This window comes from Rhyacophila brunnea, unplaced genomic scaffold (assembly GCF_057557595.1).
Source record: "Rhyacophila brunnea isolate RB1 unplaced genomic scaffold, BYU_Rbru_1.0 scaffold_11, whole genome shotgun sequence".
NCBI lineage: Eukaryota > Metazoa > Arthropoda > Insecta > Trichoptera > Rhyacophilidae > Rhyacophila > Rhyacophila brunnea.
Window position 1 is genome coordinate 39,328,480 of NW_028232763.1, and position 24,885 is coordinate 39,353,364.

Consider the following 24,885-nt stretch of genomic DNA (forward strand, 5'->3'; position numbering starts at 1 on the left):
AAACTATTTTTATTGTTTCTGGTTATGTATTTATTTTTCTATCATAAAGGTTTGTAAATTATCTAATCTAGCTATGCTTATTAGTACAATAGTATTAAGCCAGAAGTTAATTGTAAAGTCGATTATATTCATCAGGCGTTATTTTTTATATTACTTCATCAACTCAATTATGGTTTCTTAAAATAATTTAAATAGATTTTATGTGGTTTTATGTAGCTATTTGCTTTTTCTAGGGATTGCAATACCGGTATTCTAGTATTTATCAATACCGAAATACCGGTTTTAAGAATCCAAAATACCGAAAATTTCGGTATTAAGAAAGCACACTCGTTGACGTTTTTGAAAATGAATTATAAGTTATGTGCTACTACAATGCAAATATATTGAGTGAATCCAACAGAGGTGAAAAAATAATAAAACAAATTTCATCAAATATATTTATGTAAGTAATTGTCGCGATGAATTATCATAATAGTATTTCGAAATAGACAACATCCGTCACAAAAATGTTCAATTATTCTATAATTATTATTGATGACTGTACAAGCGTTGAATTTAAGAAGCTTTTCCTGCAGCCGGACTTATTTGTACTTTTGAGGGCTTTAGTTAAAATTATGAATATATTCAAATTATTTGTAAAAAATCACTAGTTCTACTTCAATAATTATGACCAAGACATATTTTTAAATGTCACCATAATAAATGTAGGTGTGTATGTAGGTTTTTGCTATAAAATAATATTTTTAAAAGATTTTATTAGCCATATTTAATTATATTGATAAGCACCTACTTCTGTTTTTTTAATGTTAAAGAAATAGCGGTATTAATACCGGTATTCAATAAGAAATACCGAAAAACCGGTATTGACATTTTCATTCGGTATTGCAATCCCTAGTTTTTTCTTATTATGTATTAATATACAATTTTTGTAAGCAGAAAATATAATATTATTTGCAGTCTAAAATGTGCTTGACGATTTTTTCTAATATTATAATATCAAAATGACGTAATATGAAGATAACCGACATGCAAATTAATAACCTCATATACGTTAATTAAATTCATACCTGATTTACGATATATTTAAAAAAAATCTAAGTTTATGTGTATAACTCAGTGGCGAAGAGTGGAGGTAGGCTGTTAAGATCCGACATAAATAGTGCACACTAAACTTTGTCAGTTAAACGTATTTGTTTTCATTAAACTAATACTACAATAAAAAAAATTGTAATGGCTGATTGCTAGTTCTTAAAATTCAATTAAACCCTGCCTAATCTAATACATAGTAGATAATAGTAAAAAATATATTCGTTTATCTATAAAATAACTGAAATTATGCCATTAAAGCAAACATAATTTTAGATATTTTATGGATAGAAGAATCTTTTTTTATCGAATGAAAAATACGTGTTCTGTATTCACCTCTTTTCCACTGAGTGTAAGCAGATCATCTCCTTAGTTAAACCAATATGTAGGGTCCATTTAGGTTGATGCCATTTTTTGCATTGATGGCTTCTTATACCTATATTTATACCTACCTAACAACAATGAAAAATATAAAACACAGTAAATTGATTCGTGATTTTAATGTAAATTCTCTTAGATTAGGCGTACTATTTATTATAGAAAATTAACTGTTTTCAAATTAACAAAAAAAAGATCCCGACGCCATCTATTAATCGAGATTAATAGTTTGATTCAAAATTACAAAAAAATGTCGTCAATATTAAGGCTATACTTCAGCTGAGGCATGGTCTAAAAATATCGTGACTAGCCGATGCGCGGATTGTGCAAATGACGCGAGCCGAACGAAATATAATTTGTCATAAAAATTCAACATGCGTCCTTTTAATGTTATGTTTATTATTATATTAGTAATAATAATAGTATATTCATTGACTTGTTTTCTTTTTCAAGTACATGCGGAACGTTTTTTAGTCATCTTTATACGATTTAAGAATATATTCCTCCGACGCCATCACAAAACAACTTGACATGCAAACAGGTCGACTATCGCTCTCTGAATGGCAACGCGGCCGAAATTTTGTTCCACATACAGTTGAAAATTATTTGTCGTTTCACTTATGTACGCTCTTAATTGGATAAAGCACAGAAGCATCTGGAATGCGATATTTCTGGGTTCACATCCTACTCAGTGTACGTATTTATTCTAAATGACAGCTTTTTGGGCTTGTTGAAAATGTTGTATAGTTTTATTTATTTATCTCCTTGGCAAAATAGTACCAATGAAGCGTGGTGTGATTTATTTTAAAAGACATAATTCTGAGCTTGTTGAAAATTTTGTATAGTTTTATTTATTTATTTCCTTGGTAAACTAGTAGGTACCAATGAATGTGATGTGATTATACAATTTTATTAATCCGGCGTTAGATTAAAAAAAAATGTTGAAATTTGTAATATCAACAGATTCATTGGGTATTTAAAAAAGAAGTGAATTTAAGTTAATATACTTACCCTAATTACGTTGTTAAATTTAAAAAATTAAACACTGAATTTTCGTTCACCCAAATAAAAGGCGGTCGACTTAATTAAATCCGCATGCATGTTATCGTTAAATCTGGTAAATAGCCGCCAAAAAGTTAACTGTGAGGCCAGAAATTGTTTACATTCGCCAGTGTTCGCACAACGAGGGGCTTCCCGAAATAGTATTTCAATATTATTATTCCCTTTAAAGTGGTTGCTTGTTTTCACCTCGGACAACCTTTTTTCCGCAATCGCCCCGCTTCCCGGTGGGTGCTTGAGCTTTATAAGGGTTAAAAAGCTTTGGTCACGCCACGGAATAGCGAATTTAAAACAATTCGTACAAAACTATGAAAAACTTTTATTATTGTTTGTCATTTTTTAGTACATAATTTGATATACAGGTGAATTTAATTTTTGTTATTCAATACCCAAACTAGATTTAACAATACAACATCCCTCATTCAACACTATTTGGAAAACGTTTAGGAAGAAAAGTTAGTATTGTTTATAATTTTGATTCATCACGATTATTAATTATTTTTAATTTAAATTATAAATATGAAACGACATAATTTTATTATGAATATACAAAATTTTTATTAGTATTTAGTGATTTATAACATTTCTGTGAAGTTTTGAGGCATTGGCGACGTGGCAAGTGGACCTAATTTATAAAAAATTATAACGTGTTGTGTGCAATTTGGTTGATGATGGTGAATGAATGATGGTTGGCGATGTGAAAAATGTAAATGATTGTAGGTATCTACCTATAGCAATTTCTAGCAATTTTTCTATAATGTATAAAAAGCCAATTTACAATACGTCTTTTAAGTATATAACGAAAAGGCAAATTAAAATATTATATTCAAAATTGACCTACTACTTTTTCGGGCCTAAGGCTGCCAATGGTTATACATATACCTCAAAGGAGAGGTGTCCTTCTTAAATGATCAACATTATGTTTGAAAGATGCATTGTTGCAATATAACATTAGTGTTGGGCAATTGTTAAACAATTGAAGTGTTTGTTATTTCTAACACACTTAAAATTTAAATTATGGTCATCAATAATTTGAAATAACATCTCAAACGAACCAGATAAACTGTGTCAGTAACTTAATCGATAAAGTTCGCCAATAGATGTGGGTTCAAGCTCGAAATATTTATATATATCATGATTTGTATGCTAGTCAAAATTTTGTAAAGCATCATTATTTCTTAGACTATACCTAGACTAGACCTCTCGCCTCCTACAAGATTCATCGTTTTTATCCTGGACGATTCTCAACACAAATGATTTTCAGTTACTTAAGCCGTACACCCCTAGATTCTCTTTAGCACAGCCCAGCCATCTCCTCGCTGGTAAGTCTTCCATAATTCTATGTGATTGATAGATTTAGTTCATTCTCTGCATTTATATGTAGCATGTGATCTTTTTCTCCAATATATAGAAATCTTTAAGGAAGACACGTATTCCGTTAAAACTTTTCTTAACTAAAAGTTTTCGATTGGTAATCTATGTAGTCTATTCTGTCTAGAACAAAACACTCACAGCACCATACTATCTTCTTATTGTAACATCCCCTAGCGGAGGTCGGCCACCATTAAGACGATTTTATCTTTGTCGTCTACAACCTGGAACAGTTCGGTGGAACTGCACTCGTATCAGTCACGGAGGTTCTTAAGCCACGAAATGTGGCGCCGTCCTTTGCTACGCTTCCCATTGATCTTTCGTTGAATGACAAGTTGGGGAATGCTGTATTTTTGTCCTCTCATAATGTGGCCGAGGTATTGTAGTTTCCTGGTTTTGATACTACGTAGAACTTCTTGGTTCTTCCCCATTCGATTGAGAACTTCAACATGTGTCACCCGGTCAGTCCAAGGCATTTTGAGGATGCGTATATACAGCCACATCTCGATAGCTTCAAGTCTCCGTGACATCTCTTGGTTTAGCGTCCATACTTCGATACCATAGAAAAGAATTGAGAGCACATAACAACGTACCATATGCAGTCTCAGACCTAGGTTAAGATCTCGATTGCTGAGGAGGCTTCTCATTTTGAGAAAGGCGCTCCTTGCAATCTCAATTCTAGTTTACCATACTATGATGATCCATATTTTCCATCTATAATAGAATATCAATAAACACTAACTTTTTATGCAGTAGAACCTATAGAAGAAGTATTTAACGCACTGGATTGACCTGCTAATGATATAGGAATCAGGTAAAACAAGCAAAAACAAACATGCATGCTTGCAAGTGAGGCTCTTATAAACTCATTTCTCACAATCATAGGTTAAAATTTTGAAAAAGTCGACAAATTGGTTTTACTGGTCTCACGTATTGCTACTCAAATCGACATTACCCAAGAAATTAGTCAAAAAAATACTTCAGCAAACAAATTTTACAACAGAGTAACACAGATATTCGTAGAGATGTTTCCTGGAGGCAGCCAAGATGTAATTTTGGTTGTTGTGCCGATAAAATTATACTGAGCATTTCTATCTCACGGTTATTCATATCTCAAACCATCATTGTTATAATTATTTCTTTCCAAGAATTTATAAATTTATCTTAAGTGCGGTGATAATACGTTACGTATAACCGCAGATTAAGACTTTTCATACATTTATTGTGGACTTCAGACGTTGTGATTTTAGGGAATACAATAATTATTATCTGTAATGAATAGACTCAAAACGTAAATTGGCTCTGATAGATACGAGAGACAGAAAATCGGTCATAGGCACAGAGATTTCATGGAGACTTGAAGCTTTTGAGATGTGGCTGTATAGACGCATCCTCAAAATTTCTTGGATCGACCGGGTGACAAATGTTGAAGTTCTCAACCAAATGGGGAAGGACCAAGAAGTTATACGTAGTATCAAAACCAGAACACTACAGTACCTCGGCCACATTATGAGAGGACAAAAGTACAGTATTCCCCAACTTGTCATTTAAGGAAAGATTAATTGTAAGCGTGGCAGAGGACGGCGCCGCATTTCGTGGCTTAAGAACCTCCGTGATTGGTACGAGTGCAGCTCCACTGAACTGTTCCGGGTAAAAGATGACAAAGTTAAGATCGTCTTGATCAAATTTATTTATTTTACATATAATGAACATAACAAATTATAAATTCAAAGCGTTCACGACATGACATAAAATAAGTGTTAATAATTTTTAAAAATAAAAATACAGAGAATGAGTAATAAAATAAGAAAATAAATAAAATCAGTAACAAAATAAAAGTAAATGGATGCATATAGAGTGAACTTTGATAGACCCTATCTTAAAAACTTATAAAACAACGTCCACCTAAATTCGAATAAAAGTGGAATATATCAATATCCGAAGCGACTTTATTAAACATGGTTACTGCCCTCCCAATTGGCATTGATGGTGGCCGACCTCTGCTAGGGGATGGCACAATAAGAAGAAAAAGACACATTGGCACTAAGGTGATAAAGGTGATTGAGGTATAATTATTATGTAACTAAAAATAAGAAAAATAATTTAAACAAATTAAATTAATATGTACTGAACGAAGTTTCAAGATCAAATAATCATTGCATGTTAAATGTTATGTACAATAAAAATATGGTTATTATATTTTTGTAACGAGTTGTTTGCAAACATTGAGAGATAAGGCAAAAGGGTGGTGTGTTCTCCAGGATTTGGATTTAAGTTGTGAGTTCTAAAGCACAAAAAATGTAAAAAAAAAATATCCCAGAAATATATTTGTCGTTATTTGGAGAGAAAAATAAGATTTTTTTTTATTTGATTATAATCGTATTTTTAAATCTTCGTACTCTTAAATGGAAAATTTTTAAAGGCCACGGAGACGCTTTTAAAACTCCAATTTTATTATTTAAAAGGAAATAGGTCCGCTTAGCAAAACTGTTTGTAATTTTCATATTTTTGTGTTGAAAATACGAATATTATTTATTAAATTATTTAAGGACTACGTCTTTGTAATTTGAAATAACGTATCTTTGACATCATGTATTTATAAGATCGGATTTAAAAAATGATCATAGTTTTAGAATAAATGAGTTTTTGAAGTTATACTTCTTTTGGGGTGTTTGGTAGAGAGTGAGATTGAGATGTTACGAAAGTGCCCGACAGTATGAAGTTAGCTGCGAACCAGTCAGCTGTATACGAATGCAAGTTTGATAGTAGAATTATTCCGTTGCCTAGGCAACGAATTTATTATTTAGATATAATTAACGTTATTGAAATGTGGTAATTAAAAGGTAAGCAGTGATTGTTGGACATTAGACGCGGACGATACGGCTGCCGTGTCCCAGCTAAACGGCCATTTGATGTAATTAGCATGTTATTTAAATGTGGTAATTTAAAATTAATTAAAAGGTACGCAGTGATTGTGTAAGTGACCCTTTTTCTTAAGTGTGTAATTTAACAAAATAATTATTAAGAGCCAGTCAGAGAATCTAGGTTATCCCAAGTTTTGTTTTTGTTTTGATACGCCAAAGAAGTATGTATAACATCTAACGCGCGTGCATAAGTACACGCACCGATTTTTTTTTATTATTGTAAAAGAAATTTGGTACTCAAGCGGGATTTTATAATCAAATATTGCAATACTTTAAAATAAATTACAGTATAATATGGTATATGCTTGGTTCCCTGAATGGTAGGCATCTGCGGTGATGACACAAAGGGTAGACCTTTCAGGTGCTAAATACTTCAGCTTGTGACCTTAACTGAACATATTTTGGACCTCAATCATTTACTTATTTACTTTGCGGACATATATGCTGTGTATATTATAATATAATATAATATATACTGATACCGCATAATTCCGTCACCTTTGTGAAGGTACAGACTAGTACAAAGTAATCTTTACCACTGAGTATGTTATTGACACCCATGCCCTTTATGCTTTCCCGTAGATTTACTGCCATCTAGAAAACTTGAAAACATGCATTATCATAGATTAAGCTTCTACTAAGGGCTTTTCATGAAAAACTGCCTCTGGAAATATGATTTTGTGTAATATTTTTACTTGCAGGTTTTGAAATCATGTTAAGTAGTAATTGTCATTTGTAATTTCAAAGTTTGACATGCCCCATAAAAGCAGGCATAATTCTCATTTATTTGTGCTTTATGTGCATGTTCTATATCGTGTCTGGAAATTTGTATGTATGTAGTTTGCCGTATCACACTTCAACGTGTAATGTTGTATGGGAAATATATAGCCGTATATTAAAGACCATCCAACCTCTTTGGGTCGTCTAGTACTGACATAAAATTTATGTCTAAATAAAACACGGTTCTTGACGGTTTACACCTTACAGGAAGCCAGCAGCAAACAAATTTTGAAAATAGCCGATATATTGGATTATTTTTTTCGTAGGGTAAGGTTAGGTTTTCATTCTTGATTACCTATTTCATGAATTTTGCCAAAATCAGCTATGAAAATTGAATTATTGTTCATATTGAATCTAATAAAATAAGAGACCGTACATTTATAGTATACGGTCATCTCTTTTCGATAAGAAAACTCACGGTGAAATGTTTTACGTTGTATTACGTACAACCATATCAGATGGCCTTGATTTGTTTCTAACATACATATTTATATAATTAGACACATAATCCGTTGTCAACTCTAAATACCTACCTAAATTATCGATTTACAAACTTTTGCCAGGTACATACTATTTACTTACCGCCAAAGAACTAAATGAATGTGATTATGTACTCGTATTACTTTGGATAATTTAGAACACCTATATAACCAGCATCTATTGGGCTCTACGAAAGCTACAGAAAGCTAAAAAGTACTCTAATCTATATCAATACTATTTAATAAAATTGTATTTTCCGTTTGTTCCATTATAATTATAAAACTACTAAACCGATAATAATTAAACTTATACAGACAATATAAAATAACGTTATTAGAATCAATGTAGTGGTGTTTCACCTTATTCCGTTATTCTAAATATAGGGCCCCACACAACTATTGTTCGATTATAACTGAATGCCAACGGACAGCTGATATTTATAAAACTTATAGAATACATTGATGTCACTAATTGTATAATTTGGTGAAAGTAAACTGGTAAAACAATGGAAATAGTGAAGTAAATTGTATAAAGAGAACCGTGTGCCTATATAAAAATGTTGTAGACTCTACGTAGGGGTTTTCAACCTAATTTTTACCAGAAGTTTTACACAGTTACTGCCAATAATGGAATGGAAACCCAGATAAAATATTGTTTAATTTAATAAAACGCATTTTTTTGTTGTACTTATTCCACTTTTAATCAATAAATTAGAACCGGTTTTGTCCGCCTCACAGGGACATTTTCAACTGAATTAACAAAATTAAAGAAAATACATAAAATAAGACAGAGATTACAACATATTTGAAAAATAAATATTAGTTCTATTTTTTAAACAATATTCCTAGTCAATAACCTTGCATGAATGAACTTTAAAATAGTATTTTTAAAAAAATAATAAATATTATAATGAAGCAGATAATTATATCAAAATAATGTTTTAGTATATTATTTTTTTATTAATAAAAATATCTATGAATAGTGTATGAAAAAAGTATAACAAAAAACAATGACCATTTTTAATTATTAGGATATTTGACATTGGATTTTTTTGATCAGTTTTTCATAGTTGTTATAATAAATGTATCTCAATATTCCTATTATTAATGAAAATAGTGATTTTCATAAATAAGTTGAACCAAACCATGTGTTTATTTTACATGCCCCACTTTTTAGGGATGGATAGTTTTTTCGATCCACAAGGTTACTTATGCAACCAACCATACGTAACCGAACAATTTAAAATAAAATATTATATTATGCAAAAAATATATACTTACTTATGTACATTTATATATTCTTTTTAACACTACACAGTCCTAATGGTAATAGTGTAGTTTATTAGTAGAGTATTTAGTAATATAAGTGAAATATTTACATAAATATATTGTGTCCTCATCGGAATCGAGCCCGGTTCTCCTGGATGAAAGGCCAGCACCTCACGCACTACACCATGAGAGCCGTATAACTCATCCAAGATAGGCAGATGGTAAAATGCCGTCAGTCTCGGGTTTGGATGCCTGTGGATATATTCTATACACAAGCGGTTATCGACGGCTAAAGTGTTAATTATCACTGTATCATATTATTATGTATTGAGGCGGTTAATTGTTACAATAAAACAATGTTACTAAAAGTTAACATAGAGAGGCTGTTAAAACATAGCAATTTTTGACAGCTTAGACGTTTAACTTATTGAATATACATAATTTTGAAAACACTTCTGAGAAAATATAATATAACCAAGAGAAAAAATCTTTTTGAAAAAAAGTATTTAAGACACCCCGCAGGAATCAAACCTCCATCTCTCGGATATCACACCCACGCACATTGACCACAATGCTAAAGGAGTCATACTTAATTACGACATTTTTTTCTATTGGTTATAATATAAGTGTTTTCAAAATTATGTAGGTATCTTCAATAATTAGAATGTTACATTCTTAAATATTGTAAATTATTATTTGAATAAAAAAAATAGTTGGTTAACTTATTGAAACAATTATTATAATACATCAATACATAAATATGATACACTACCGTCGATAGCCGCCTTGTGTACAGAATAGCTTTGATGATCTAGCAAATTAATACTTATATTGTTTTTTCAATGTATGTTTGGACCCAGAGCATAGATATTAAATCTTTGACATTAGGCCTAAATCAAATTTATGTAACAACAAAAATCTATTTGTAAGGTTGCCAAGATCTTTATCGTGTTGTTGAGCCAATTAATAAATATAATATATATAACTCTTTCAAACGACGACGAAATAAATATACTGAAAGCCAGATGACAATGGTTTTATTTTATCTGATACCAGACATAATATTTCAAAATCACGCTTTATCTCTGGAAGTCGTATAAAAATAAGGCAAGCTGACGGCGTTTCATGATACAGAAATAGCCACATTAGTTGGCGCAAAAGGAATCAGAGAAAAATACGAGTGTTCTCTGGCACCAAGTTAACCTTATTAGAACAATGCGAAGGATTCTTACTCAGCAATCTTAACAGGTCACTGGTTTTTAGATTAAGAAGGTCGCATCGATTTTATTCTGAGGTTTTCCAGGCCATAATATTGTAAGGGATGAGGGTTGAATTATAAGACGTTGAAAGAATGATATAATAATAATTGAGTTTTGTGATGACATTTTTAGGTTAATAACAATATTTAATTTCGTTTCATTCTTTATTCCTTGTCGTTGAAGAATAAATATTTTTTTATATCAAAATACCAGTTATCTACAGACTAATTATTCTTTTATCATCCACTTTGGAGGAAAGTTCAGTACGCTGCACTCTTAAGGTGAATGTGCCGCCTACTTAAGGCACCTAGCGGACAATACAAAGCCTACAATCCGAGACAATATTTTGTTAATTTAAATTTAAAGTATTTTAATTAATAAATTCGTAGTTAGGTACCTAAAACAATAAGAAGAAAAATAATTAAAATTCAAAGATAAACTTACAATTAAAAAAAGTAAATTTATTAAAGGATCCATCTTATTATTACATAATATTTTATGATTATGTTCATTATTCAATTGTATGTAATTTAATATAATTACAATTGAAAATGCCTTAACATTTTTTTTATTTCAGAGAACTGTCGATAACAATTCAAAATACCTACTTACTGGGTCTTTATTAAAACCAATATTTAATAATTTTTTCTCGCGATAGACAAGTAGTTAAGCATCTTATTATGATGTCATGACTTCGGGGCTAAAGCCCATATCTGGAAAATGTATGTATAATTGTTTTTAAAAATGTATTTAGGTCTATAATACGTACCAAATTGTTGGGTAAACTGATTTACATTCTTTTGAAGAGATTAAAAATTTATTTATTAGTAATTTCTGATAATTTATTGAATGGGTTGTCACTGGTTATTTTGTATACTCGAGTATCAATGAAAAAGCGCCACATGTAAGTAAAATACATGCCGTTAAAATATGTGGTGAATATCAAGTTATAAACTATTTGGGTAACATTCATTTATCGTAAAAAACAATAAAAAAACCTCTAATTGAACGATGAATTTATTAAAATAGTTAGTTTTTTATGAATCGTTCATGTTTTCTGCAATTAAAAGTATGATTTACAGAATATATTCTAATTGATTGTGTACAGAAAGATAGAAGGCATCAGAAGTATATTACGGATAGTGATTTAATATACTGATGTTTTACGTTTTACAGTTTAAAATATATTAAATGCAATAATACTTAGGTTGGTTGCATTTTGTGAATTATTAATTAGAAATATTTGTCTCTAAGCAATAAAATACTATAAATCTACCTTGGCATCTCAATAATAAATTATACTGCAAAACTTTTGCTTCAGTCTCCCTACCGCTCCAATAAAATGCAACAAAGCACAAATTTATATCAACGATACAAAACGAATTGCAGCACAAGTAACAATGCAATGATCTCTACAAAGGAAGATGCACGTACAACAATGTTGCGAATGCAGCAAGAAATTTCTTTTATGCAAATGCTGGCGTGCTATCGATACATGCTATATCAGTATTAGACGCATCGTCAAGTAAGGGGGCGAGGCCCAATCTCGTGAACTTTCCTTACAAGAAAACTTAAATCGAAAAACTTTTGTAACCGAAAAATTTAGACATCTTATATTTACAACTTTGTATGAAAACGTGAATCATAAGTTTCCCCAGGCGGAATTTCATTTAGGTTTAAATTTCGACTGATTTTACGTTAGATAAGTTTTTATCAGATGTCGCCTCTTGCCTTATTTTGTCTGCCAGAGAGTAATAAAAACATTAAATAAAAACATTTTTTTTTAAATTAACCTTGTAAATTTTAAATCATCAACAAAAAATATAAAAATGTTTAAAACTAAAAATTACATTTTTTTCAATGAATCAATAAGTAAAATTATTACAATCACAGAATTATATTTTAAATACCTTATGTTTGGCATAAATAAACCCTCATACTTTATATTTTTTGTGCATTGATTAAAATAATTGATGTCGACAGTTAGTAGACAACTTTACAGATTATTCAATTCAGAATTTATTACAAATGTCATAAACGCTAGAGATCTGGATAATGAAGATTAAAAGTAATAATTTCAAGATTAAAAGAACTTTTTATATACAACGTTTTTAAATTTTCTGTTAAATCATATAAACTTGACTTGACTAGCTTAAACAATCAAAAAAAATTGTATTTGATACTGGATTGAATACTGAAATGCCATTTTGACACTCATATTGATTTCCATAGCAACGCACGTTTATATTAATAATTTCCTAGCAACCAATAATAGTGGATTGGATTACGGATTTCTTCCGAAATAACTTTTCATACAAAATAGAATTAACTGAAAATGAATTTAATTCTACTTAAAGATGGCTAAAAGTATTAAAAAGATGCATTGGCATCGTGTTCTAATATATTCTAAAAGTTTAAAATATCTAGCTAGTCGGGAAGTTAATTCAAAATCGATTACAAGATTTGTACCGGACAAACAACCACCGGACAAATAAGAATACGACAAATAAAAACGTTGTAAAAATAAAAATAACGTCAAAGGAGGTTTCATTTTTATAACATAGGACAGCTCCTAAGCTTTAATAAAATATTATATTGTCAATACCATTTGTATATCTAATTTAAAGTATTTGGGGATAAAATATAAGTAGTTTAAAAACAGATACAATTCAGTACAAGTTGTACATAAATATTGATATCTAATACAAATAAAATAATTGGTAAATTAGGAAAAATTAAACTTTCTGTATTTAAAAATGTTTCATCCTTTTCGAATATCTTTCTTTTACTGTTAAATACGGACATAATGTATATTTTTGTTTCAGATCATCTTGATGATATATTTTGATATGCGTGGTGAAATAGTTGCAAAGGATTTGGCTACATATAGCCGTGAGTTGCAAATTCTTCCTCAGGGATGTGAAATATCACATACTTAACGCTTAATAATCATTTCTCGTAAAAAAAGTATAATATGACAATTTTCATTCTGTGGAAGAGAGCATGGGAATTCAAACTTTCACAGTCATCATCAGCTTAGATCGACCCTCTACTGAATGAAAGCCTCTTCAAGTTAATTTTATTCCTCCCGATTTTCTTGCGGATGATTTTGTGACTAGATTTGTCGAGCGATTGACATTTGTTTGAGAATGATGCTCATGTAATTGTATAATAAGAAATTCAAAAGTACAGCGCTAAATACAATTTATTGAGACTTACATTTTCAAAATTAAGAGCGTACTTCAGTGAAACGGCAAATAATTTTCAACAGTCGGTGCGACGAAATTTCTCACTAGTCGCCAATCGGAGACCGATAGTCGAGGTGTCCGCACGTCGATTTGTTTTGTCATGACGTCGGATGAAAATATTCTTAAACCGTGTAAAGATGACTAAAAAACTTTACGTATGTACTTAAAAAAGAAAACATGTCAATTAATATACTATTATTATTAGTAATATAACAGTAAACATAACATTAAATGGACGCGTGTTGGATTTTTATGACAAATTATATTTCGTTCGGCACGCGTCATTTGCACAATACGCGCATTGCCTAGCCACGATCTTTTTAGACCAAGCCTCAACTGCAGTAAAGCCTTAAAGAAATTGCAGTTTACAATTATTACTTTCAGTTTATATTATGTTAATATTAGTTTTACAAGCTAATAAGAAATATATTGAAGAATATTGTAAATAGTAAAAGTCATTACTAAGTTACTCATAAATATTTATGTGCTATTTAAAAAGGTGTAGCACATAAATATAATAAAAAACTGATTTATTCACCAAAACCTATGCAAGGAAAAGACTATTTGATTTTTGTGTGACAAAAGTTTCGAAAATTGAAACTTTTGTCACATACATGTCACATATAAAAAGATAATGAAATTGAGATAGGGAAATTATTGATATTTAAACTGTAAAATAGAAAAATTGATTAAAATATAATAAAAAAATTTCTTACTCTAAGGGTTAACTAACTTTTCTTTGAGAAACTTATGACTTTTATAAGCGTTTGATCAACTTAGCATAGGCTGATTACTCTATACTTTATCTTAACTTTTGCAATGCGGTAAACTCTATCACTTTCAAAAATACCATTACTACACGCGTATCATACAACGAAATTATATTGGTAACTTTATAATAATATAAATTTATAACGATTCAGGTTAATTTAGTTCCAATTGAACCTTTTAAATATCTCGATTAAAAAAAACTGGGATTCGTAATAATAAATATTATGATATATAAAAACTATCCAAAATCTGCTAGCAAAGATATTGTATTTAATTATCATTTATGTCTTTCAAAATTTTGCCTTTTAAAGTTTGTTAGCATAGATATCAGTTTTATTATAATTATTTAATATATTCATTACAGTTGAGAATATCCCTTTGCAGCGGATGAAATTGATCTAGAATAATATTAAAATAGGTGGAACTAGTACATACTACATAATATTATTATGTTATAGCGCACCAGGGCCCTAAACTCGAATCCTGGTAACCCTGATAAAAATTGTCTATTGTAGGTAAATGAGGAGTGTTCTAATTATTGCAAAAGATCTACTTAACTGTCCTTTTATATTATTACACAAAAGTACCCTATAAATAGAAAAAGAAAACTTGATTTAAGAATATTTTTATATCTCACTAACGTACTGACTAAGAACAGTCCCGCCTTTACTATATTTTAGAAATAATATGAATTCTACAATTAATAATATTGAGAAACTATTCTAATGTTACTGATAAATTTAGAGTTCAAGTATTAAGTTATAACATTATAGGGTTTAAAGATATTTCGAGAGTAATAATCGATTCACATGTTATTAACTCTCTCGTGTTAGAATTATCCCCTACAATATATAATCTATATGATAGCGGAATCAATCAAATGCCTTCGCGCATTTGTCGGGATTTTGACATGTAGCGATTTTGATTACAGAGATTATGCCCTAACCATATTAATGATATTATCCTCTTCCTTCTTCTTGATTTATTTGCTGGATATTAATAATTGAGCTTATATCTAATGATGCCAAATACCTACCATTATTTTATCATATTAGTATTCTCCATATTTATAGGATGAATTTCCTTTTAAACTCAGGTATAAATATTACTGTTTATAATCGAAAATACAAGAAAGAGAGAGATTATGTACGTATAAGGCAAATAAGTGAAATCTTATTTTAGACAGAGCGTTATTTTTCTATAAAACTAAACCAAGTTGCAGTTTTACGTACCTAAGTGCACTTTTTGTATGACAAAAATTGTAAGATTATCTCCCATTTTCAAAGTTTGTATGGAAACTAAAGGTCCAAGAATTGGTTTTATATCTGTTTAGACTGCATCTTTATATATAACGGTTTTATTTAATGTCTTTTTAAGAGTTATACACTATAGTATATTGTACGCCCATGAAGGCTGATTAGTAACGTATCGGCTTTCAATGTCTTGGGTCCGGAGTTTGAATCCCAGGTCTGGAAAAATTCAGGTGTTGATTTTCAATGTGTATTTGACAAATCTGGACCAACTACGTTGAGCAAGTAGCTTATTACATAAACAAGCTGTTAATACAACCTCTTGCCTATGGATTATGATGGAAAATGATTATATCAAGATCGAAAATGATGATGGTATGAAAAAATATTATATAATATATTTTAAATGGATCTCGACAATCCGATGAAAATGTTGCCTCACAAAGGTCCATACCCAAGACACATGGCTGTATAAACCGATTTGTAGCCTCCCGGCCAATTTATGTGATATTATGGAGCCAAATATAATATTTGTACATACCTACGTATTCAAGACTGAAAATATCAACCGAGGGTATTTGATGGAATTTGAATTAAATTTTTTTGTACTATTCCATTTGACTCGAAATTTGAGACCCCCGGATCTTGCATCTTTATGTACTCTGCACAGAAATCAATGGTGAATGGATACTGACACCGAATATAGTTAATTCTCAATAAAAAACAACTCAAAAGGAATAGAATTAAACTTACTTACTCGAATCAAATACAAAAAAATATAATTCAAATTGAAAAATAATGCATAAATTTGTATGTTTTAAAAGCTTCAGATGTAAGAATATATAGCTTATAGAAATAATTCGCAAGCTTGATACTTTGTTTAGTAACTTAATTGATTAACACACTGACTAGATAATTACTTTTTAATAACCACATTTAAATATCATGCTAATTATATTGAATGGCCACCTAATCGTTACGCGCTAGGCGCGTCTTTAGCGTTCAATGTATTAAGTAGACTTATTTATTCGACTTCGATTTCAAACCCGTTCGAAGATTTTTTCTTGGATTTTTTTAATATAATATCATTGTCAAAAGGAGACATCCATCCGACCATCCAGCATGACTTAGCATAAAAACTTCATAACTGTGATATATACAGCAACACCATATTATTCTCATAACATTCATAATAACACCATATTATAACACAATTCATAACAAATATTATTCATTATATAACCATATTATAATAACATCGCAAAACAGGTGAAACAAGCCATTTATGCAGGTCAATTATTAAAATTCAAAAGAAACCTGATTTATCAAAAGCAATATTAAATTTATTTACAATTAACGAAACAAAATACACCTGACTAAACAACTAAATATTATCGAACATGCATTTCATTGTCATTACAAAATAATAGCACACCAGCAATTTTTCAGTCAATAAATAATGCACTCATAGTCATTCACATCATACTCCTTACTAACATTCCAATAGTGTAACATCGACGTCAGTAGTATTTCTTATCTACGAAATTTGATCCGTTGTCGAATTCATACTAACTAGTATTATCATAAGTCATAATATTTATATATTATTTTATGTGGGAGAATAAACTGGGTGTTTTTGCATAGTCATACGCATCGTCCTTATCATTATCGGTCCACATGCTCAGCGTACGTCGAAATGGAGCTTTTATGCTATTTTCAAAGCATGATCGAACTCGAATCGATTTGAACATGTACCTAACCGATTTTTTTTAAAACGGTACATGTTCAAACACGCGCGTTACCATGATCTCACTCCGTTCATCATTTATCGTTTGTCAATTTACAGCTACGGCTGTATGTTGTAGCTTAGCCACTGGAAAATGCCAATAAAAATGGCGTGTTTCAAAAAAATACTACCTTATTCTTAGGTCAATAATTATTATAAACCAAACATTATTCGTAGAATGTTTATCACATTTGAATGGACAAAAACATAGCTTATAATCACTGTCTTTAAAAATATCTTTAAATGTGTAAATCTTGCCCATTTTTGGAATAATAAAATGCCTAATTCTTGTCAAATTTGGGATCACAGAGATTATCAATATAATTTTTTATTGTAAATATTTCACTATAATAATGTCAACATAAATTATACTTATGGTTTTATAAATGCTTTTAAAAATTAATAAATATAAAAAATCTTAACACAACTTCACACGGACGTACTGAAATATGACTATATTCTAAAACATTAGAGCGAGAGGTTTAAAAGAATACTATTTTATGTAATAAAAATACTTAATGCAGTCATCAAATGTTTAAAATAAATATAAAAGATAATAAGGCTTCAAAATTATGTAAATAGATTATCTACAATGTTTAAGAAATGTCCAGGATCATGCTTTGAAAATAGCATAAAAACTCCATTTTGACGAACGCTGAGCATGTCCCCCCTTAACCATTTTTCAATTTTCAATAATTCAAAACTACTAATTTTTCATCTGAATAATGTTAAGTTTTTAAATATTGTATATATTTAAGGAAGATTGAAATAGTGTAAACCAGGGAACTCATTATTTTTCTTTTCTGTGGTTTAAATATACCTGTTAACTTTAATATCATAAAATTGGATTAGATATCAGAATTTTCTGAATTTTAGTTTGGTAGTATACCTAGTACTACATCAGTTTCCAAAATACATTGATGCGTTCAACATGTTTACAATTTTATTTCCTTTTTCCTTCACGGATTAGATTGTTAATATCATTTTCCCTTAAATAGATTTGCCATGTTTCCCAAGAGACTCGTTTTAAAGATATGGCTAGAACTTTACTTTGCTATTTTATACTCTTGCATTTTAAATGAGGCAGTCGTGGTTGTACATTTACATTATGCCCTCGTAGTCATATATTTAATGTCTAGACTTGAAAGCTCACAGTTTATCGTTTGTGGCATACTGAAATACGCAATTAAAAACACGTTAAAAAGTAACATTACTGCATTGATCGCTCGAATGCACTTTTAATTAAAACACGTGTGAAATTATTTTAAAAAACTAGGACGTACATATTTTAGGACAAAAATATAAATAGTAAAAATCTGTTTTTTTAAGACACTTTTATTTGTATCCACGTAGACATGGATATTAGCGCCACTTTACTAAAAGATTATGTGGTTACAAAATTTGCTAGTACCTATTTTTTTCACATCACCGACATAACAATATAAATTAAATATGATCATAAAATAATGCGAAGATTTTTTTTAAATTACACAGAAGTTTTATATATTTGTAACAATCATACAACTAGGTACCTCAATATGTAGGTTTTGTTGTTAAAACAAAACATTAGAGCAATAATAATTGTCAGTATTTTCTCAATCATAAGTAGTGTTTGTTTCATTGATTATTTATTAGGTATTCATTAAATATTCTTATAGATTATAGACTACAGTTCGTGTTCGTTCTAAAGTTGGTGGCCAAAATGCACTACTACTTGTCTTGATCCGTTGTGCCAGTCACATTAATTTTCCGATGTCCTAAGTGTTCATAAGTATTTATAGCAAATTATTCTACCTGCCCTTCTGCTACTTTATACATTTACCTCCTTGATGAATAATTGTAACAGGTATATTAAATTATGAAATAAATAAATTTTAAACTTATCAATGCTAGGTGTACTATTATTAATTATATTTGTGGTCAATGAAACATCCCATTTCGCGAGCAAATGATAAGATAAACTGCGATCCATAATTCGGCAAAATTTTAAAGTGATTACGGTCTTTGGTTACAATAGTAAAATTATGATCATAATAAATACATAAATTCAGTATTTAAATACCAGAATATTATATTTTTATCCATACAACTTTGTGTGATTTTGAAAAAAGAAAGTTGTAAAGTAAATAAAAATAAAAGATTTAGCTAGTTTTTCTACATTCCTATTACGATTACTTTGGTTTTTTTAGTTTCCAAGAAAAGTTTTCAATTTTTTAAATGATTTCACATTGCATTAAAATACTCGACAAAGAATATAAGCTTCTCCGACTCGAGAACTTGGAGCTTTTAATACGAATAAATATAAGATTTTTTAGTTTTTTATTGATACACTATCTGGTTTTAATATCACTGAAAGGTTATCCGTAAAAGTTTTTCTTTGATATCCAAAGCTTGAGGTTTTACAGATTTACTGGTTTTTAAATTTAGTGATTTTTCGAAAAAGTGAGAAATTAAATAAAATAAAGATCATACCAAATTTTATAATGGATATTATCTTAAATATATTTGAAATCGTATAATTTAGCGATTATTTTAGGAATTAATTATGTTCTTTGTTCTTGTTGCTGTAGGGTTGTAAACTTTAAGATTTGGCCTGACTCCCTTTATATTTTTTAAACTATCGACTCCTTACAGCCACCGCCCATGACGATAGTCGGTCGGTACATCTCGAGGCGATGGCCGGTAGCTGAGCATAGTCTAGTGATTCATGGTGGATTGTGTACTGTCTAGGTATGGAGAGAGATGAAGCATGGGAAAGCGGGAGTAATAAGGTGAGGTACGGTCGGCACTGAGGAAAGATGGGATCACCATTCGTTAACAACTTGTGATGGTTAACCCACCGACCAGCCATTTATAGGCTATTGCGTCGAATTGTGCGACTATTCCCATGTGCGGTGGGTCTTAAGTTGTGATCAAATTGAGATGCATGACACGACACCGCTACGCTGTCACGTTATATTTTTTAATATTTTTAACGATCACCACCTCTCTAAATTCAATTATAGAGAGTGCCAACTCTAATTATTATTAAATATTCATACTAATTTCAATTCATTTTAACAGTTTCTACGAGTCCGTATGCAGACCATAGATGATAGACAATACTCTTCTAGACAATACATACACCACTAAAAACAAAAAACCTGATTTTGACATGATTCTGATAAAAACGTTCAAAATGTCATACAGGTGTCGATGCAGTGCTGTTCAACGTGAGGTGACCTCATTGTTGTTTTGGTGATTTCGGAAGATTTTGCCAACTGACAATGTTAGTTTAAAGGTTCAAAATGTGCTACGGGATGGGAACATCAGTCTGATAACATTTTAAACACCAAGAAAAATGACATTACATACTTTCCCCATAGCGACAGCTTACTGTGACGTCACGTCATAGTCCGCGACATGCGCCATAATTAGGCTTACCCAGCATTCGAAATGGAGTATTTTACGAACCGGAGCGCTCGGTAATTTATGAAAATATTAACATAGTTATCTAATTTTATGTGTTTTATAAAAAAGAATTGTGTGATTTTTTGTCATATTATGGCCATTCTAGCTCAAATGTAAACATTATTTTTTCCATGAGACGGAACGACAATGTTGCCAATTTTACGACCCGGAACGGCGCTCCGGTGCGTTCCGGTCCATTTCGACCCCTGGGCTTACCATAATTATGAAACCCTAAACCGGGACAGGAACGGGGTATATGGCAAAGAAACAAATTTAATCACCAAAAATTGTTTTATTACCTATTAAAAGTATATATACATAAGAAGAATACAGAAGATCTGCTCCAGCAGAAATTTAAAGTATTTTAATTATTTATTGTAGGTAACAGTCGTACTTTTGGCTGGAATGAACCTTTTTGCACCCTCCCCGCTATCTCAACACATATACGCTACTACGGCCAATCATGACAATTTATTATTGACAATCAATCATTCACACGCGGAGCAACAGCCGGGACAAAATCCAAAACGGCCAGGACGCCGGGACCAATGTGTGAAACCGGGACGTATGGTAAGCCTAACCATAATATATTTCGCGCTTTAGTGTTTCACGATACAGCCACCTATAACACAACAATAAAATATCTTTTAACGCTAGTGCAGATTTCTCACGAACTTTATCCAATTCGGGCTTGATCTGTACGACTGTTAACTTTCTCCAATTTAATATGATTACTGACAACATAGTTTATTTTTTATAGCTACGTCAAAATAAATATGAAAGCGTATAATTTAAATGACTTCCAAACGATAATTATGCATAGGATCTAACTGAAAATTTGACAGAAGTGAATAAAAATTACAAGAATTGATTTCACTGTGGTGCCAATTAACAATACTTTTGAATTATTTTTAAATTTCGTACTGTTTATAAAATAATAGTATCGAAGGGTGAAGGTAGGCTGTTAAGATCAGCCATCAATAGTGCACATTCAACTTTGTTGGTCATACGTATTTGTGACCCTGCCTAGCCAAACCATAATAGTTTTGGTATACTATGCGATACGAAAAAAATGTGCACACTTTTCCATTCATACTTATTTGTTTTCGTTGGATTATTAAGAATAATATATTATAATAATGATAGTTGTTAAAATTCATTAAGCCCCGCCTAAACCAAACTATCTTTTTTGTCAAAATTTTTGTTTGCCAGATCCTGGGTCTGACAAGTACCTACACATATTTCTTTTTTCATTTTTTCAATTTGTGTATGAGTCATAGTATGGACCTAATAGGTTGAGCAAGTGGCTGACATCCATTTCTCGTAAAACAAAAATTTGTTAATACAAACCTCCACTCTGTGGAGGCCCATATAAATAATAAAATACAAACTATATTACATACAAAATATTATTCCATCTATAAATTATCCAAAGTTATGTATGATTTAATTGCATAATTTTAGATATTTTATAGATAGACGAGTATTTTTTGACTATTATCTAATATGGCTTGGTTTTCGCAGGGTTTAGTTGAATTTTCAAAACTAACCAACACCATCTGTAAATTTTAGAATTATTCCAATGATAATAAATACGTAAAACTGACAAAGTTTAGTGTTCGAATCTTAACAGCCTACCTCCATTCTTCGCCAGTGTGAAATAATATGTTATAAAATAAGCGAATTACAGTAATAATGTGTATTGTATGGTGATGTGAATTTAGGTAATTATTTTTTTCTCTCTGTACATGAATGTACGAAAAAAAATCCCGTGATCATTAATAATTATCGACCCTTTTTAATCAATGCCTAGTGAAAGTAGAATGCTCTGAAATAATGTCCATAGGAATTAATGAGGCAAAACCTAAATGTGTTCGCCCGGAGGTTTCGTTGAAAGTGGCATTAGGCTGGATCCAACCAAACACCTTTTGGGGGCGTGTGACGTGACGTCATTAATCACGGCATAAATCGTATTGTTGGAAAATAATAATATTGCAATGTTCGGGGCTTTGTAGGCAAAGTAATAATAAGATAATGAATAGATGTTTATATTACGTTGTTATACAGCCTTGAAGAGTCTTAATCAAACAATATGATAATATAATAATTTATTATCATCTATTGTTAAATTCAAAGATTTTTCAATAATAACCTATGTTGAAGAAAATACAAAGTATTGTTTACTAATTATTATTAGTACCAAAAACAAAATATAACCACAAAAGGTTTATTAGTAATGAGAATGCTCAAGAAATGTTGGTAACGTGGTGGAATTAATTTGTTAATATTGAACAATCTCATTAACCAAAACTAACTCTAATATTAAACTTATATTGTTTACGTCTCGTAAGAAATTTATTATAGCTAAACTTGATAATAACTTATAACTTTTATTAATTATTATCATAATTCTATATTATATATTTTTTCTTTTTACAAGCTGTATTTATGTAACGTATTCATGTATTTTCATCCAGTTAACCACAAATAAATGATGTGTTTGTATGACGGAACAATGTCATTATATTTAAATTTGAATAAATTGATGAGATATTTTTACTAATAATAGTTTTAAAGAATTTTTTTCTAACTTCACCCCCTTTAACCTTCAACATCTTTTTGGTAACTTCATGCTTAATGTACGGGCATATTGTACGGGCTATGGTTAATGTCATTATCAATTGGACCGCTAATATATAACGTATATAATATTAATATTCAAAATCTTACTTAAAAGGTTACTTTTGATTCACTGCTAGATGAAAGCTTCTTTATGGTCCTCAGCATTCCATTATCACGAACTTCCACCAACCGAGTGTTATGTCCGATAGTTTTATTTACTTACTTCTTTACCCGTGTATTTATTTTTCGACTCTTTTATGTATTACTCAACGTGTATTTATCTACATCGCATTGTATTAATAATTACAGTTAGTTTTTCAAACTGTTTTAAATTTAACGTCCATGTTTTGAATGCATACGTTAATAGGAATTCCTTGAATATATTATTGAGTTACATATTATTATGCAACAATGCAACATCAATACATACTATTTTGGAGTTTCATTCATGTCTATTGTTAGGTTATATTTTGTTGCGTAACTGACGCTAAAAAATCCATTTTTTATTGTTTAGTATACCTACAAGTTTTCAAATATATTAAAAAGCTTCAGACAAAGCTTTTTTCATCAGCAATCACCCTACTGCCTACTGCTATGCAAGCAGTTGCATATTATGAAAATATGCCACTGCAAGAGTTTGAAAAATATCCTTTCCAAAGCGCACGGTTGCATAATCAAACGGAGCGTAGACGAACAAAAGCTCCCGTAGCGTGGTACCTCCCTCTACGCCGTAGCACCCTCTACTAAGGTACAGCGTAGTAATATGCTCTACGAACCTGTGGATATTTTTGAGGATGCCTTGCTGACTAGTGGCTGTGGTCTGATGCCTACTGCATACGGAAAACTTGTAAATGAGGCTTGTTCATTAGACGGAAGCATACAAGCCATGAGGCGTAATTCGTGATATTTTACATAGCGCATTTCCACAGATTGGAAAAGTTTAGCAAAAATGTGATCGAAATAAATTTTATATTTTTATAAATTTTCCTACAAATATAATTCTCGGCAATTATATTTACTGTACTGCATGAAGACCTCGTCAAGTTTATACTCGTTGTTATTAGACATTTCTGTTTCGTGTTTATTTTCATACTGTTCAGTGCTAATATAAAAATGTAAGAAAATATAAATAGCTTAATTTAAATCAAATAAA